Raw genomic sequence first — 16,251 nt, forward strand, 5'->3', positions numbered from 1 at the left:
TGGAGAGAAAGACTCAAGCAGGAGGTGAGCAGAGGTCTCAGACCCCTCGGGGATCACAGCCGAGCTGCCTGCCCGCTGCCAGCCGCACAAGGATCACCTGAGCCCGCCGTGACCCCGCTCTCCACCCAGACGTGGAGCCCAGAAGGGAGGAGGGAGCGGGGCAGCAGCTCACAGCACAGCTGGGAGCTTGCTGGTGGGTTTTGGGTGGTCAGCTCTGTTCCCAAACGTGATGGCTTAAATGAAGGCTTACAGCACGGCCTCGCTGAGAGCAATGCAATCAAGCTCGGGCTCCAGACCCCACGGTGCCCAGCATTTATTTTGCTAAATATTGCTCTGAAACGTCCCTTCTGCTCTGCCCAGGTCTGTGAAAGAGCCATCAGGATGGAGCAGGTTCACGGCTTTAATCCCTTCCTTCACATTGGGCTCCAGTGGGCAGCAGCAAGACCATTTTGCAAAAGGAATCATGCCAAGGAAACCTGGCTGAGGGGTTTGGTTTCTAAGTTCCAGAGACTCATTTTTCTTCGTCCCCTTTCAATCTCTGTTGCTCAAAAAATTCTCACGTTTCCGAAGCATTTTGCAGCTCTTACAGCACTTTGCTGGGATGAAGAAAAGCTGACACACATATCACGGCAGCAAAGATTATTTTTGCTGTCTGAGTAGTAGCAGGCACGTGAGATTTATTCAGATAAAGGAGGTCAGAGTCGGAAATGAGCTTAGATTCCAGGCTGTGAGTCCAAACCATTGGGAGATTTGGCGTCTCCAGGGGGCCAGACACTGTGCAGCCCCAGCAGAGTGTCCTGTGTCAGCATCACCCCACAGCCTCCCCGGGGTCAGCAGGGCTGCCTGCCCCCCCAGCCTCACCCAGAAGGCTGAGATGAGCACAATCACCAGCTGGGCTCCTCCACAGGGGGCAAGGAGCTTCCCAAACTTTGCTGTGGCGTTTTCCTCCCTGTCTGCTCAGCCGCGGCATTAGTGCTGCCACTGCTCCTGGGATCTGCTGGAACACACCAGGTTTTCAGTCCTGGAAAGATCGTGCGAGTGTTATTACAATCGGGATTTCCTCCCAGCTGCTTCTCTTTTTCCACAACACGCCCTGCGCTTGAAGCAGACAGCAATTAGCTTTCCAGCTCGGAGATATGTGATTTTTTTTTAACCTTAGACCCATCTTTAACAGAAGAGATCGGGGGCGCTCCTAATGACTCAAAGAGACAAAGACTTTAAATGCCTTTCCCGAAAGCAGATTTGCATCCAAACACGGGAGATAAGGAGGCTGTGGGAGCGCTGTGATCCAGCTCCAGCCCTGCCTGCAGCTCTCTCGCCCTGCTGATCGCTCGGTATTTACCAAACGCGCCGTGTTCCCCTCCGGAGCAGGGAGGGACGCGGCGGTGCCTGTGCAGCCGCAGGGACGCGCAGACGGCCGGGCACCTGTCCTGCCCCACACCCAGCACGGATTTTGGGAGCAGGTGCGGCCAGCAGGGATTTTGGCAGCAGGTGCGGCCGCCTGGTCACCTTCGGCGGTTTTGCGTCCTTTTCAAACAGGCGGGGCAAGCCCCAGCCTAATGACGAGGCTCGGAATGAGAGATGAGCCCACAGTCAGGAATATCAAAACCGGCATTTTCTGGTAAATATAAAACCTATCAAGATGCCCTTTGCGACTTCCCTGCCCCTTGCTCAAGTAGAAAGGAGATGACCCAGAGATGGCTCAACCCCTTCATGGCCACTACCGACCACTCCAAATTCGTTTTCCGAAAGGAGTCTCATCAAATTTCACATTTCCTTGACTCTTCTTCCAAAGCGCCCAAAGCTGACACCAGCTGTAGAGTGAGCCCGGGGGGAAAAAGGAGAAAGGGCAATTTTGCACTTAAATGTAGCTCACTGAAGTTTAGTATTTGGTGGCACAGGCTGGGGGAGAGAGGAACACACCCCAGCCCTGTGCTAGCACAGCTGGATGCACACCTGGCCCCAGCGCTGCAGTATTCCTGGCCCCAGTGCTGCATCATCCCTTTCAGCCCAGCAGTAACTCCAGGAGCTACAAGATGCCTCTCCATCCCACAGGCATTTCTGCTTTCCAAGAGTTCTCTTTTCGGCTCCCCCAGGAACAGCTCCCTGGCCACCATTCCCGGCTCCCAGCTCTCCTGAGCACGAGGTCAGGCCTTGCCTGCTCACTGCCTCCCTTAGAACACGTCACTATTTCTAATTTAAAGTGTTTCTGCCCTTGGCCACGCTCAGCCTGGGAGGTTGTGTGGAAGGGAGCTAAGCCTGGCCTGCTCTCTGCAAGCTCTGGATAAAGCCTTCCTCAAGTTGATACAACTGCACACTGAAAAAAGCAAGCAAACAAACAAAAAACTATGGAGAAAGGAGAATTCCCAGAGAGTAAAAGAACTGCAGTTCTTAAAACAAATTATCTGAAATAGTCTCCTGAGTAGAGGTGCCCAAATACAGGTCAGATTCACTGCTTGGAAGAGAAAAGCAAACCAGTGACAGAATTCCAGAATGGCTTAGGGTGGAACAGACCTCAAAGCTCATCCCGTTCCACCCCCTGCCATGGGCAGGGACACCTCCCACTGTCCCAGGGTGCTCCAAGCCCTGTCCAGCCTGGCCTGGGACACTGCCAGGGATCCAGGGGCAGCCCCAGCTGCTCTGGGCACCCTGTGCCAGGGCCTGCCCACCCTCCCAGCCAGCAATTCCTGGTTCCCAATATCCCATCTGTGCCTGCCCTCTGGCAGTGGCAGCCACTGCCTGTGTGCTGTCCCTGCATGCCTTGTCCCCAGTCCCTCTGCAGCTCTCCTGGAGCCCCTTGAGGCCCTGGCAGGGGCTCTGAGCTCTCCCTGGAGCCTTCTCTTGTGCAGCTCTCCCAGCCATCTTCTGACCATCTTTGTGGCTCCCCTCTGCCCAGGATTGCCCCCGGCTCAGGGCTGAGGCGCTCCAGCACACCCGTGACCTGATGAAGTGCCCTGGCCCAGGGCCCGGCTCAGGTCCCAGGAGCTCAGCTCTGACTCGCAAAGGGTGCAGCCCCCTCCCCGTGGGTGCAGCCCCTTCCTCACCCGCCCATCCCAGCATCTTTCCTGGGATGCAGGGTGGGAATTACAGCCACAGCAACCCCAGAACAAAACCAGGAGCAAACCAACCTTTCTGGGCACCCGTGGGGAGTGGGGAGAAGAGCCCAGCACTGAACCCAACCCAATGCTTCACGCTGCAATCCAGATAGAAATGCAAAGATAACTGTTTTTTTTTCTTTCCCTCGTCCCATTCTCCTTGATCTCATTTTAATTGGAACCAGTCCCAGATGGATCAGATCCCGAGAAGCCCAGCACCTACCCTCTGTCCTTGAAGTAGTTTTAAGCCAGGACTTGTTTCCACATTCATGTTTCCAGCCCTGCCCCGCCGCAGCCGGCCAAGGGTTTAATTCACCTTTACCCAAAGGCGCTTTGCGATGGTTCAGAACTTTTCCACAGCACGGGGCAGGGGCAGTTAATGGAGCACAGAGCCCGGCCAGGGGCCGGCTGGCACAGGGGGATTTCCAGCCTAGCTGCAAACCTGGCCCTGCCTCCAGAGCTGCTGGAGCACCCGGCCTGGGGCTGGGAACACCCCCAGCTCCTGCCAGAGGGATCACAGAGCCAGAGATGGGCAAGGGGGAGCAGCCTTGTTCCCAAAAGGCTCAGCCTCCCCAGCTCATTGCAGGATTTCCCAGCCCCATTTGACTCACACAGAGGAGCAAGCCTCCCTCAGGGGCTGGAGATGACCTGCAGAGCTTCCTCTGGGAAGGGATTTCAGAAGGGTTTAGGAAGCCTCCAGCTGGAAGCAGCCTGCACTCCAAAACATGAAATTTGATTGGCCTTTTATCTTGGTTTACATAGCTAATTGTTGCAGGTGTATCAGTTGCCATGAAATTAATCCTGTTGTAAAATCAGGTGTAGCCAAGAATTAAATTGAGCAAATAATCCAGACAGCTGGGATAGATGGACACCAACAGGACTCAGCTCGGGGTATTGTTTGCTGTTCCCCGAATTCAGAGGGGCTGTGACACGGCCAAACCACTTCCCCGGGAGATCACAGGGACCCAGAGTGTCCGTGGCTGGCTGGGAGCAGAGCCAGGGCTCGGGGCAGCAGGAGGTGGATGTTTATCCGGCAGGTCAGGGCAGGTGAGGCGAGGCAGCTCTGGGCACAGGCGCAGCACACGAGGGAAGGGTGCAGGTGGCCGGCCCGGGAGGGGACAGCTGTGCCCCAAGGAGCGCGGGGGGCACGCACCGAGCGCTCCGCAGAGCTCCCTGCCCAGCTCCCTGCTCCTTCCCTGCCTCCCGGGAGCACCCCGAGCAGCCGGGAAGAGCCGGCGGCTCCGGGCTGCGGCAGCGGCGTGGGCTGGCCCGCTTCCTACGGGGATGAGCGCTGTGTATAATATAGAAACCGAGCTGCCTGTTCCAAGCACAACCACGCCGGCTGCTTTTTAAAGACAGGCTCGGCTCGGGTGGAAAGTGCTGCAGGAACAAGCGGCGTTAATTCCCCCCGCAGCCTCCCAGCCAGGGGAAGCCTTCAGTGGGGACATTTGGGAGCTGGTCCCGCTCCTGGTCCAGCCCCAGGGACAGGGAGTGATGGCAAGGTCACCCTGGCACCTTTCACCTGGGCTGAAATCGGCTCCTGTAAATCCTCGCAGGCAATCCTGCCTGGAAAGCCCTGGAAGCAGATCAGTGTTTAATCTCAGCCCGGCGCTGGGCAGGGGGAGCACTCGGTGGCCTCCTGGAGCCCAGCTGGGCCTGCACCGGCCGGCACCACGCCTGCCTGGCAGCACATGGCCGGGTCTGAGGGGCGCCGCGGTCACCTGGGAGAGTAGTGGGAGGACATCCAGGCACAAACAAAGAGTTCAGTGTGCCAAAACAATTCTACCGCGTGGAGTACGTGATTTCGTTCCCCAGCGGTGTCAGACACCACAAACGCTGAACTCCACTCTTCTGCGTGCACAAGGACACCTTGCCAACATCCATCACATCCACACAGCCGCGGGGGGGGCAAATAAAAATGCCACAATGCAAACAACTCATGAGTAACTGATACCAGACCCAGGGAGCTCACAAATCTTCGGGATGAGAAGTCGCTGCTGGCACAAGGAACGGGTAACGTTTCAGCGTTAATTGTCCATGGACTGGCAGCAGGTCTGCGTGACAGGGACGAGGCCAAAATGGACTGCCATGTCTAATGCAAGTCTTCTTCTATTATAGTTTCTTTCTGTTTCTCTGCTGCTCACAGGAACGGCGAGCCCAAAATAACGGCAGCAGCGTATGACTTTAAAAGGGCAAATTTAAAAAAGCCCAGAGCAGTCGCTGGCATCAGTGAAAGCAAGGAACCCACTTAAAGCTTCTACCAAAGACCCCAAAAGTCACAAGCCTGGATAAGCAGCAGGATTTAAATAATGAAAAAGCCATTCTGGCAAAGATGAGACATGGAAAATGCATGGGAACGTGATCTTTCTAGGCACAGGAAAGGAGAGAGAAATGGCACTGGAAAAGTGACTGATGGGGATCTCCAAAGGAATCCATTAAATCTGTACAGCCAACAGAACTAATCGAAAAATAAGGCACTTTTTAAGCATGCTAGGAATAGAGAATTAGATGTCTGCCAGATTCACTATTAGGTACCATCAGTAAAACTGAGGAAACAGTATCCAAAGAGGACGAGAGGAGCCCACAGATCAACCATGTGCACCCCACTGTGCCAAAGCAGGGCTTTTCCCACCAGCCCTCTGCACAACCTGCTTTAAAACCCCTTAACTGACCCCTTAACGACAGAAATTTCAGTATTGCCAGACATCTGCCAAAATAAAGCATTTCCAGACCAACTGGTGGAACTCGGAAACTTTGTGTAGTCACAGTATTTGGGTAGAAGGTGGGAGCAGCAGGCAACCCGGGGCCAGCTCCAGCTAGAACAGCAGGACAGAAATTTCAGGTAAATACACGAACTGGAGACTAAAAATACAATTCCAATCAGCCAGCTGAGTTTCCTGGAATTAGATCTATTTAGGGGACTTATTATCTATCTAAAGACATTATTGTTGCCTCGACACAGTGTTTGCCCACACAGAGCACATAATATCCTGAGGATGAATCTCACAGCAGATGTAACCAACTCCACATGCGTCAGGTGTGTGCTGAGACAGCCCCTGCAGAAACAGCAGCCGAGCACCTTCCTCGGGGATTTTTGTCACTGCCCACTCTCACCCCTGACTCCCTCCGTGGGATTATATTAAATGGAAATCTCTAGCAGGAAAAGCCGCAGTAACTCACGGATGGTGAGTCGGTCGGTCGGTGGCCCAAATCCCCTCAGTGAGGCCGCAGTCGGACAAACCACGGCTTCGTGCTGCAGGGAGATGCTTGGGGCCGGGGCAGAGACCTCTGCCAGAGCCAGGAAAGAGTTTGGGATGAGCACGGAGCATCTCCCGCCTAAGGCATCTGCACAAAGCCGGAGCGGTCCCTGAGGGGGCAGTGGGAGCACGTCCGTAAGGAGTCAAAAAAGCGAGCTCACACCCATGGCTGCACCCAGACGGGCACCTGGGCAACACGGCCACGCCAGCCACATCCCGAGGGTGCCACAAAAACCACGCGAGGAGGAGCAGGAACCCCGCGGTGTGGGGGACAGCACCCTCGGGCTCCTGAGGAGCGGGTGTGGAGGTGATCCCGCCACTGCGGGCAAGGAGCGGGGAGCGACGAGCCACCTCCGTGACAAGGACACGGCAACATCCCCTCCCCGCAAGCCAAAACTAGATAAGTTCAACCTTGAAATGAGATAGCATCTCTCCAGAGTGAGAGCAATTAAATGTTGGCACACGGTAGGGAGGGAGGGGGTGGAGGGGGGGACTCGCCATTGCTCAGAGCCATTAACACAAAATTAACAGGCTGCTTGTTTAACCCGGGCTTCTGTGTCTGCAAGGAGGATGAGCTGCAAATGCTTCCCTGCAGTTGCATTTCTGCAACACCTCCCACCTGGGGGGGGGTGGAAAGTTTCAGAAGCATTTTCTATGCTTGGGAAGAGTCCTGAGTGGTAGGAGAACAGCAGGGTCATGCTAAAAAAAGGAAAGATCAAGGCGAAAAGTCTGAAAACCACGGTTTGCAAGCACCGGGTGAGATTCATCTCGCTTAAATTTAGACCTCTCAAGCTCAGCTATCCAAATCAGAAGCAGCGCCCGGGAAAGGCATTTGCCTGGCCTGCATACGAGGCTTTCCAGAGAGGGGAAACAAGCGTCATTTGGAGGTGCCTGTCCCCGCTGTTTTGTGGGGGACAGCTCGGAACAGACCCTTTTAGACCCCTAAGCAAGGGTAAACAAACAGCACCCACTAAGGCAGCTCCAGCTGCAAGCCAGTAGGCTCATGCAGCCTGCAAAGCTGAGGGGTAATTCCAGCCCAGAGTAGCAGTTCTGGAGAATTTCCCTGGCAGCCCAGCACCCAGGGGACAGGAGCAGGGTGAGGATGAATCCAGCTCCTGGAGGCAGGTCTTCACTACTCTGTTCTAAGCGTAAAGAAGAGACAAACACGAGTCCTCCTCTGCCTGGAGGACTCGGCCCTGAGAGCGTGAGGTTGGTCGAGATGTTCCCAGATCAATGTCATTCTTTCCAAACGCGGGTGATTGACTGGGATTTCAGGTTTTATCAGTCCTTACTAGCAGGCTGAGCTCAGCTGCAGGAGGGAAAGGACCGCGATGAATCACAGCCACAGACTCGTTCAGGTTGGAAAAGCCCTCCAAGATCACCAACCACTAACCCAGCACTGATAAACCCACCCCTAATTCATATCCCTGAGTGAGCCCGACTCCACTCTTTGGCTCCAAGGGCACACTTGGTTCTCCCAAGCACAGGGGTATCAATGGAACTGGGATTACTGTGTCCCTTTGCCCCCTCTTCTTTTGTAGGGATGGGGAATGCTGATGCTCTCCTGCTGGGTGTGAGATTTATCCTCAAAAGTCCAGCTCTGGCCCTTATTCCTGCAATTTCCTCATTACAGTCCTGACCTCCTTTTCCCTGCAGTCCTTCACCCACAAACCTACACGGGGCTTACCACCTTCCACCTGAGGGACACCTGTCCAGCCACAAAAAGGTCAGGGCACTGCAGGTCTGAGCTGCCACCCTGATTGCATCCAAGGGGCTGGAAAAGATGTCCCTGTCCCCAGGCCTCGTTCTGCAGGAGGCTGGGATCCTGCTCAGACCGGGAGAGGGAAAAACACTGGTTTGCTGGGAAGTTCCCAGTGCCAGATAGGATTAGTCGTGTCTAATTAACTGTGAGGAGCCAGCAGCACTGAGCTGACTGCAGAGACCAGGACCCCCTCCCTCGGCAGCAGCCAAGCTCTGTGTGTCCACTACCGAGCCAGCTGCTTGGGCAAGGGAAACCATGGACACGGCACATTCCCTCCTGTGGGCACCGTGTCCCTGGGCACACAGCCCAGGCAGGCACAGGCACCCCAACACCTCCGACACCCAGCAAAGGCTGAGTTCTGGATGCACACCACAGCCTGGGGACCCTCTCCCATAACCAGCCCCACACCTCGGGGTGGAGGGTTCCTCTGGGCAGCTGTGTGGGGACAGCCCAGCGGAGCCACTGCCACACCAGGCTCAGGTTTGCCTCCCCCTTTCTGGTCCTCACACCACAGCAGCCCGGGATGGATCTCCCCAGCCAAACTCACCTTCCCCACACGCCAGGCATGTCCCATGCCATTAAAGCCTGGGCTGTCACCGCCTGCCACCTCCCCACGAGGGTCTGGCTCAGTTGAGACGAAATAAACCTGAGTGAGAGCAAATGCAGCCTGCCTTGGAGCAGGACGGAGGGAGAGAAGCTATTTTCTCTCTCTGGGCACAGGGAAGGGGTCCGGGGGACGTGCCGGGCACGCTGACACCGGGTTTGCCTGTGGGCACACGCAGGATCTACAGGGCCATGGGGTACATGTGGGCACGCAGGGCAGGTACAGACCATCACGGCACCCATGGATAGATGGATACAGCTCACAGAGACACCCCGGGGCACGTACGGACTCACAGGGCAGGTACAGACCCACAGGGACCATGGGCACACACAGCACGTTTGGGCTCGCAGGGCACTCACGGACACAGAGGGCTCATGTGGGCAAATGGGGCACGTACAGACACACACCGCCGGACAGACAGACAGGGCACATACAGAGACAGCCCGGACAGACAGACGGGGCACGCACAGACCGGCGGGCACGGACGCACAGACAGGGCGCACACAGACCGGCGGGCACGGACAGACAGACAGGGCGCACACAGACCGGTGGGCACGGACAGACAGACAGGGCACACACAGACCGGCGGGCACGGACAGACAGACAGGGCACACACAGACCGGCGGGCACGGACAGACAGACAGGGCACACACAGACCGGCGGGCACGGACAGACAGACAGGGCACACACAGACCGGCGGGCACGGACAGACAGACAGGGCACACACAGACCGGCGGGCACGGACAGACAGACAGGGCACACACAGACCGGCGGGCACGGACGCACAGACAGGGCACACACAGACCGGTGGGCACGGACAGACAGACAGGGCGCACACAGACCGGCGGGCACGGACAGACAGACAGGGCACACACAGACCGGCGGGCACGGACGCACAGACAGGGCACACACAGACCGGCGGGCACGGACAGACAGACAGGGCACACACAGACCGGCGGGCACGGACGCACAGACAGGGCACACACAGACCGGCGGGCACGGACAGACAGACAGGGCGCACACAGACCGGCGGGCACGGACAGACAGACAGGGCGCACACAGACCGGCGGGCACGGACAGACAGACAGGGCACACACAGACCGGCGGGCACGGACAGACAGACAGGGCACACACAGACCGGCGGGCACGGACGCACAGACAGGGCACACACAGACCGGCGGGCACGGACAGACAGACAGGGCACACACAGACCGGCGGGCACGGACGCACAGACAGGGCACACACGGGCGCACGGCGCCCGAACAAGCCCACAGGGCACACAAAGACGCACCGAGCCCGTGTAAAGCCGCGGAGAAGCAATGCCCGTGTCTCCGCTCGCCCTCGCAGGCAGCGAGCCGGCGCTCTGACGGGTTTGAATCCCTCCGTGCCGGGCAAGGGGGTCCGGGGCACGGGAAGGACGAGGCGACACCGGCACCGCTCCCAGGGACGCTCCCGCACGGGGCACGGATCCGCCCCCCGCCCCCGCCCGGCTCCCCCCGCCCGCCCCCTCTCAGCAGCAGCGCCCGGCGGGGCTCGGGGGCAGCGCCGGGGCCGCCACACTCACCGGGGCCGCCGCGCTCGGCTCCGCCATGGCCCGACCGGCACCGGCACCGCGCCCGCCCTGCCTGACGTCACCCCCGGCCCCCGCCGCGCCGGCACCTGCGGGGGGCGGGGCCGGCAGCCGCGAACCCCCCATCCTCGGGAGGCACCGCCGGGGGTCCGGGCATCCCTCGCCATCCCCGGGAAAAGACGCTGGAGAGGTCGGTTCCCCCCGCGCCATCCGCGGGAGGAGCCGCCCGGGTGTCTCGCCCTCCCTCGCCATCCCCGGGAAAAGCCGCCCCCGGCATCGGGTCCCCCAGCCCGTTCCGGGGAGGGACCGCCCGGGGGTCCGGTCATCCCTCGGCGTTCACAGGAAATGCCGCCGGACGGGTGCCAACCCCTCTCGCCATCCCCGGGAGGAACCACCCGGGGGTCCGTTCAGTCATCCCTCGCCATCCCCGGGAAAAGCCGCCCCAGGGACCCGGACCTCCCTCGCCATCCCCGGGGGCAGCGGCACGGAGAGGTCCGGTCCCACTCGCTGTGCCCTGGGGGAGCCGCCGAAGGCCATCCAGACCCTCCGCTCCTCCCTCGCCATCCCCGAGAGGAGCCCGGTGAACCCGGTCATCCCTCTCCATCCCCGAGAGGAGCCCGGTGAGCCCGGTCATCCCTCTCCATCCCCGAGAGGAGCCCGGTGAGCCCGGTCATCCCTCTCCATCCCCGAGAGGAGCCCGGAGCCCGGTCATCCCTCTCCATCCCCGAGAGGAACCCGGTGAGCTCGGTCATCCCCCGCCATCCCCGAGAGGAGCCGCCCAGGGGATCCGCTCCCCGATCCCCGCTCCCTGGCGGTGCCGCCGGCGGCGATCTGGTTCCCCCCTTCTGCCGCAGCCCCTGTGAGGAGCCGAGGGAGGGGGACCCCGCCTGGCCCCCACCTCGGGGTATCCCTCGCAGCGGAGGGTGCCGAGCACCCTGACCCTCCCGGCTGGGCTTTCTGCCCTTTCCCCTGCCCGTACCCAACGTGCATTCGCTTATCAGTTTTAACCTGCGGGTTTCCGGGTCTGCACCAAGCCATCGTCCCCGTGGGACCCTTCTGGGGCCTGCTTTGGCCCCTGGAGCTTGGCAGCGTCCCTGCGCTCCGGAGGTGCTCCCAGCGGAGGGGGTGTGATGGATCACAGGTGAGGCAGCTGAGCTCTTCCTACCCGCGGGTGCCTTCACCCACTGAGCAGCCTCAAAGGAAAAAAAAATTCGCTGTATTTACAGTGCGAAAGAGCAATTAAAGGAAGCTGCTTCAACAGTCTAAGTGGAGGAAGCGTGATAGCTCAATAGTTATTGATCCCCTCCAGACAGGCATGCTGCTTTGTTGGAGCTGAAGGAACCCTTGCCTGATGCAAGGGAAGTGGTGAGAAAAAAACAAAAAATGGTCCTGTAAATTAAAACTCCCACGGAATTACATGGGAGGAAATGAAGGTGTATAAGCAATTTCTGGTGGCATAGTAATCTGTAGCTCTACTGTTTTGCTGTCTAGGATTAAAATGAATGTTCCCATCCAGTTACCCCGTGAGCAGGAAGGCATTCAATGGAAGCTTATGCCTGTGGATGGAAGGGTGAAAACAGAGAGCAGAAAGAGGAATAGGAGCATTAGCAGTTATTGTTAAAACCTCCAAGGGAAACTGCCCCCATGTGATCTCTGTGCAAAGTGTGGAGGCTATTCCAGTGGCTGTTTGGCCCCAGGTGACAAACACGCTGTCAGGGACACTTAAGGGCATCCTGGGGCCCTCCTGGCAAAGCCCAGTGCTGGAATACAGTGGAGCTTGGGCGAGGGTGTTCTCAGACAGGGCTGCTGTTTGGCAGCGTGCTTCAAGATGTCACTGCCGCAAAACACATGGTGACATGCCTGGCTCCGGCGCCGGGGTCCTGGTCTGGCCCTCAGCACAGGGGTTTCCAGCCCTGGAGTGGCCCAGCAAAGGACAAAGTGGAAACAGAAAATCAGTGGCCATCCTGGCCTCAGGCTGAGGCCGAAGCGCACAAACCCCGTGCCATGGGAGCACTCCTGGCACCTGCCCTGCCTGGGAGGGAGGCAGGGATCTGAGGGCTCTCCTCCCATGGCTCCAGCCCTTTGGCTTGTGGCATGGCCATGGGCTGGTCTCTTTGAGCATCTGGGCCAGTGAGTTCTGGAGTGAGGCCAGAGGAGGCCACCAAGATGATCAGAGGGCTGGAGCACTCCTCCGTGAGGAAAGGCTGAGACAATTGGGTTGCTCAGCCTGAAGAGGAGAAGATTTGGGGTGACCTAACTGTGGCCCTCCAGGACCTGAACGGGCTGACTGGAGAGATGGAGAGAGACCATTTACAAGGGATGGAGTAACAGGATAAGGGTAATGGGATCAAATTGAAAGAGGGCAGGATGGGATATGGGGAAGGAATTGCTGGCTGGGAGGGTGGGCAGGCCCTGGCACAGGGTGCCCAGAGCAGCTGGGGCTGCCCCTGGATCCCTGGAATTGCCCAGGGCCAGGCTGGACAGGGCTTGGAGCACCCTGGGACAGTGGAAGGTGTTCCTGCCCATGGCAGGGGTTGGAAGAAGATTGCCTTCAAGGTGCATTCTGTGACCCCATGATTCCTTCTCGCAATTAGCAGTAATAGCACTGAAACACATTCATATTTTCTTCTCAGGGGCGAGCATTGGTTTGGTTGGTATGAGCTTGGTTTGGGTGAAGAGACGGGGTAGTTCGGTGTTTGTCACCAGCGCTGCAGGAAACCAGGGCAGCACCTCGCAGGACCTTGGCAGCCGTCCCCGGAGCGCGAACAGCAAACCCTGGCAGTGCCCCGGGCTCTCACACCGCCCTGGCAACAGCAAGGCTTGGCAGGGTCAGTCCCCAGCGCCTAGCACAAAGGGGCTCTGTGCGGAGCGGTGATTAACCCCTCATCCCCGCGGAGCACCCTCCTGCAGGCTCTGGCACCCGCGGGTGTGCCCCGCGTGTTCCACCCGGCCTGCCGTGGGTGCCGGGGCGCGGATCCAGGGGGGAGGGAGACCGACAGCACGATAGCACGATAAACAACTTAATTAAACACTGCGGAGCCTGACGACATAATCACGGCCCCTGACTAGATAATCTGTGCTGCATCCTCAAGCACGAGGGATTGTGTCTCTTTTCAAGCAGGGGAAGGAAAGCTCTCAAAAACCTGCCGGAGTGTTTACATCAATTTCCTGGTGATTGCTGAGGAGGGACCTGGCACGCTCGATCAAAGCCGGCGGAGCCGGTGCCTGGGATGTGTGTCGGCAGCGGGAGCTGCGACCATCTCTTTTCCTCACCCTGGCGCTGTGTTTTTTTTAATCCAGGCTCTCTCCCTCCGCGGTGTGAGACAGCCACAAGCGCAGGTAAGGCGAATGCGGGAAGGTGTGGCTTCAGTCCTGCCTTGCCAGGCGTGGGCTGTCGGATGCTGCCTTCAGTGAGAGAGTGCTTATCTCCGCTACCTCCATTTCTAAGGCTTACTGTCGTGGACAGAGGGAGCATTTTCGTCACCTGGTCACAGCACGTGCAGCCGAGATTCACCCCTGCCACAGGCGGAGGAGCCACAAGGCACAGGGGGCACGTTCAGACTGCTCCGGGGGGCTCGTGCCCTGTCCAGGGCTGGATTTCACCGTGCTTGTATGGAAAGGCTGCCACGCTCACTGCAAAGTGTTTGTCTTGCACAATATCCCTCTGTCTCCCATCACACGATGCATTCAGCCTCCTTCGGGGGTTAGATCGCTGGCTGCTAAAATAAAAGGGACTCGAGTGTCTCATCAGGAACAAGTTTCAGACATCCCCTGCCAGATGTGGGCGTGCTGACACCAGTGAAGTGACACCAGTCAGGCTGGCACTGTCGTTTCCCACTGGGTACAGCGCACTCAGCACATCCTCCTCGACACCCACGACACCTCCTCTTCCAGACACATCCCTGGTACTTCATCCGCCCTTGGAACACGGTGCAGAGCTGGTCCTACCTGCACCAGCACACCCTGGGATGAATCTTTAACGCCTTCACAGGCCCAGACACAACAGGCAGAGAGCAAAGACTCTGTTTTTCATAGCAAATCCTATGAAATGAAGAACTGATGTAAAACTGGCCACATTTCCAGAGGTGCTAAAGCCTGTCTGCTGGCCAGCATCTCAGTGCCGTTGGGGGAAAAAAAAACACATTATAAATCAACTCTGTGTGGGCTACCTTCTCTCTGCGTGGATGGGGAACCCTTAGGAATTGCTCTCCTCCTATCAGTTTCCTCACAGGCTTTTCCAGTAGAGTGCTGACCATCTCCAGGCACGGAAGATCGTACGGCGGGGTAGGGGGAAGGGGATGTAAGAGCCAGGGTTTGTGTGTGAGGCAGCTAAAAAAGCAAACAGTGTTTCTGGCCTCGGCAGCCTCCTCTCCCAGCTGCAGGCTGCCCACCCCACATCCACACACTGCTCACTAAATTTTAGCTTTCCTCAGCACTTCGAGCTCGCAGCCCAATTTTGTTCTGTCAGCTGTATTATTAATCAGCAGGCTGCAAATTATGTTGCTGTAACCCACGTACTTTTTATATTTTAAATTGAAAATGAAATAAATTGGTGCATAGTAAACAAATCCCAGCTTTCTGGGAGCAGCAGGCGGCTGAGCAGGGGGAGCTGTGGGGTATCTGGGGCCAGGACAGATGGGAGCCCATGGAGAGCCACACTGTCCAGGCTGGAAAGGCATTGAGGGGCTGGAGCGTGTCCAGGGAAGGGAATGGGGCTGGGAATGGGCTGGAGCCCCAGGAGAGGCTGACGGAGCTGGAAAGGGGCTCGGCCTGGAGAAAAGGAGGCTCAGAGGGGACCTTGTGGCTCTGCACAGCTCCTGACAGGAGGGGACAGCCGGGGGGGTCGGGCTCTGCTGCCAGGGAACAGGGACAGGAGGAGAGGGAACGGCCTCAGGCTGGGCCAGGGGAGGTTTAGAACAAATATTGGGAAAATTCCTTAATGGAAAGGGCTGTCCAGCCCTGGCACAGCTGCCCTGGGCAGTGGTGGAGTCTCCATCCCTGGAGGGATTTAAAAGCTGTGTTGATGTGGCACTTGGGGACAGGGGTCAGTGGTGGCCTGGGCAGTGCTGGGGAATGGTTGGACTCCATGGCCTGGGAGGGCTTTTCCAGCCTAAAGGATTTTGTGATCCTATGATTTCAGCCCAGCTGCCACACAGATCTGGCCAGAGAGCTGGGTACAGCACTTGCCTCTGTCACTGCCTCAGCCTCAGACTGCTCTGAGTGGGCAGCTCTCCAAACAGGGGGAAAAAGGACAACATGAAACATTTAAAAAAGCTCTTCTGGCTTCCTAACCTTTTGTGCAGAAAAAGGACGTACAGGAATACCGGAGGAGAGGCTGATTAATGGTTGGAGCAGAGCGAGCTTCCCATGCCCATGTTTCATATTCAAGCCCTCATAAAGGTCAGCTTATATTTCCAGCACACAGAACAAAAATGCCATTTAATAACGCATCTACCTTTTTAGCCCCACCTGTTACTCAGAGGTGCCTTGCTTAGCAGAGCTCTGGCACAGCCTGCGTGGCGGTTTGCACATCGGTGTAAAGCTCCACTTGAGTGGCCCAGTTGCACCAGCCCTGGGTTAGCCACTCCTCTGAAGCTACTCTGCCTTTGCACTGCTGTCACCAGGAAAAGATGAATTCTCCAGGGAAATGCGTGACAGCAACGTGTGATAAACTGCCCCAGAGTAGCATTAATGTAGGAGAATAAAGTGGAAATTAAAAACAGCAGGACAGAAAAATGCTGTGAGTGTCAATCTGGGGAAATAAAACTGCTGCGACTCGCCATGTGCTCTGTTCAATCCTTCACACACACTCTGATTTCTCCCCTGGGTGTTATAAATCAGATTGATACTTAAATATTGGTGCCTACCAAGCAGCTGTGCAGGTGGGGAGCAGTGCATGGACTGAAGCAGCCCCACCCTGCACCTGTCAGGTCACGGTGCTGCAGCACCAGTGCTGGTGCAGT

At 57.7% G+C, this 16,251-nt stretch overlaps 1 protein-coding gene across 1 annotated transcript in view; it reads right to left on the reverse strand.

The window, feature by feature from the left end:
• The window catches only part of MAPK4 (mitogen-activated protein kinase 4), a 44,536-nt gene extending 34,230 nt beyond the window's left edge, over window positions 1–10,306 (reverse strand). Inside the window, exon 1 of the mRNA XM_068175617.1 lies at window positions 10,283–10,306. The gene's annotated coding sequence lies outside the window, so the exon portion shown is untranslated. The remainder of the gene's footprint in view (window positions 1–10,282) is intronic.
• Between the last annotated feature and the right edge of the window lie 5,945 nt (window positions 10,307–16,251).

The sequence above is a fragment of the Anomalospiza imberbis genome, chromosome Z, assembly GCF_031753505.1.
Source record: "Anomalospiza imberbis isolate Cuckoo-Finch-1a 21T00152 chromosome Z, ASM3175350v1, whole genome shotgun sequence".
Classification (NCBI taxonomy): domain Eukaryota; kingdom Metazoa; phylum Chordata; class Aves; order Passeriformes; family Viduidae; genus Anomalospiza; species Anomalospiza imberbis.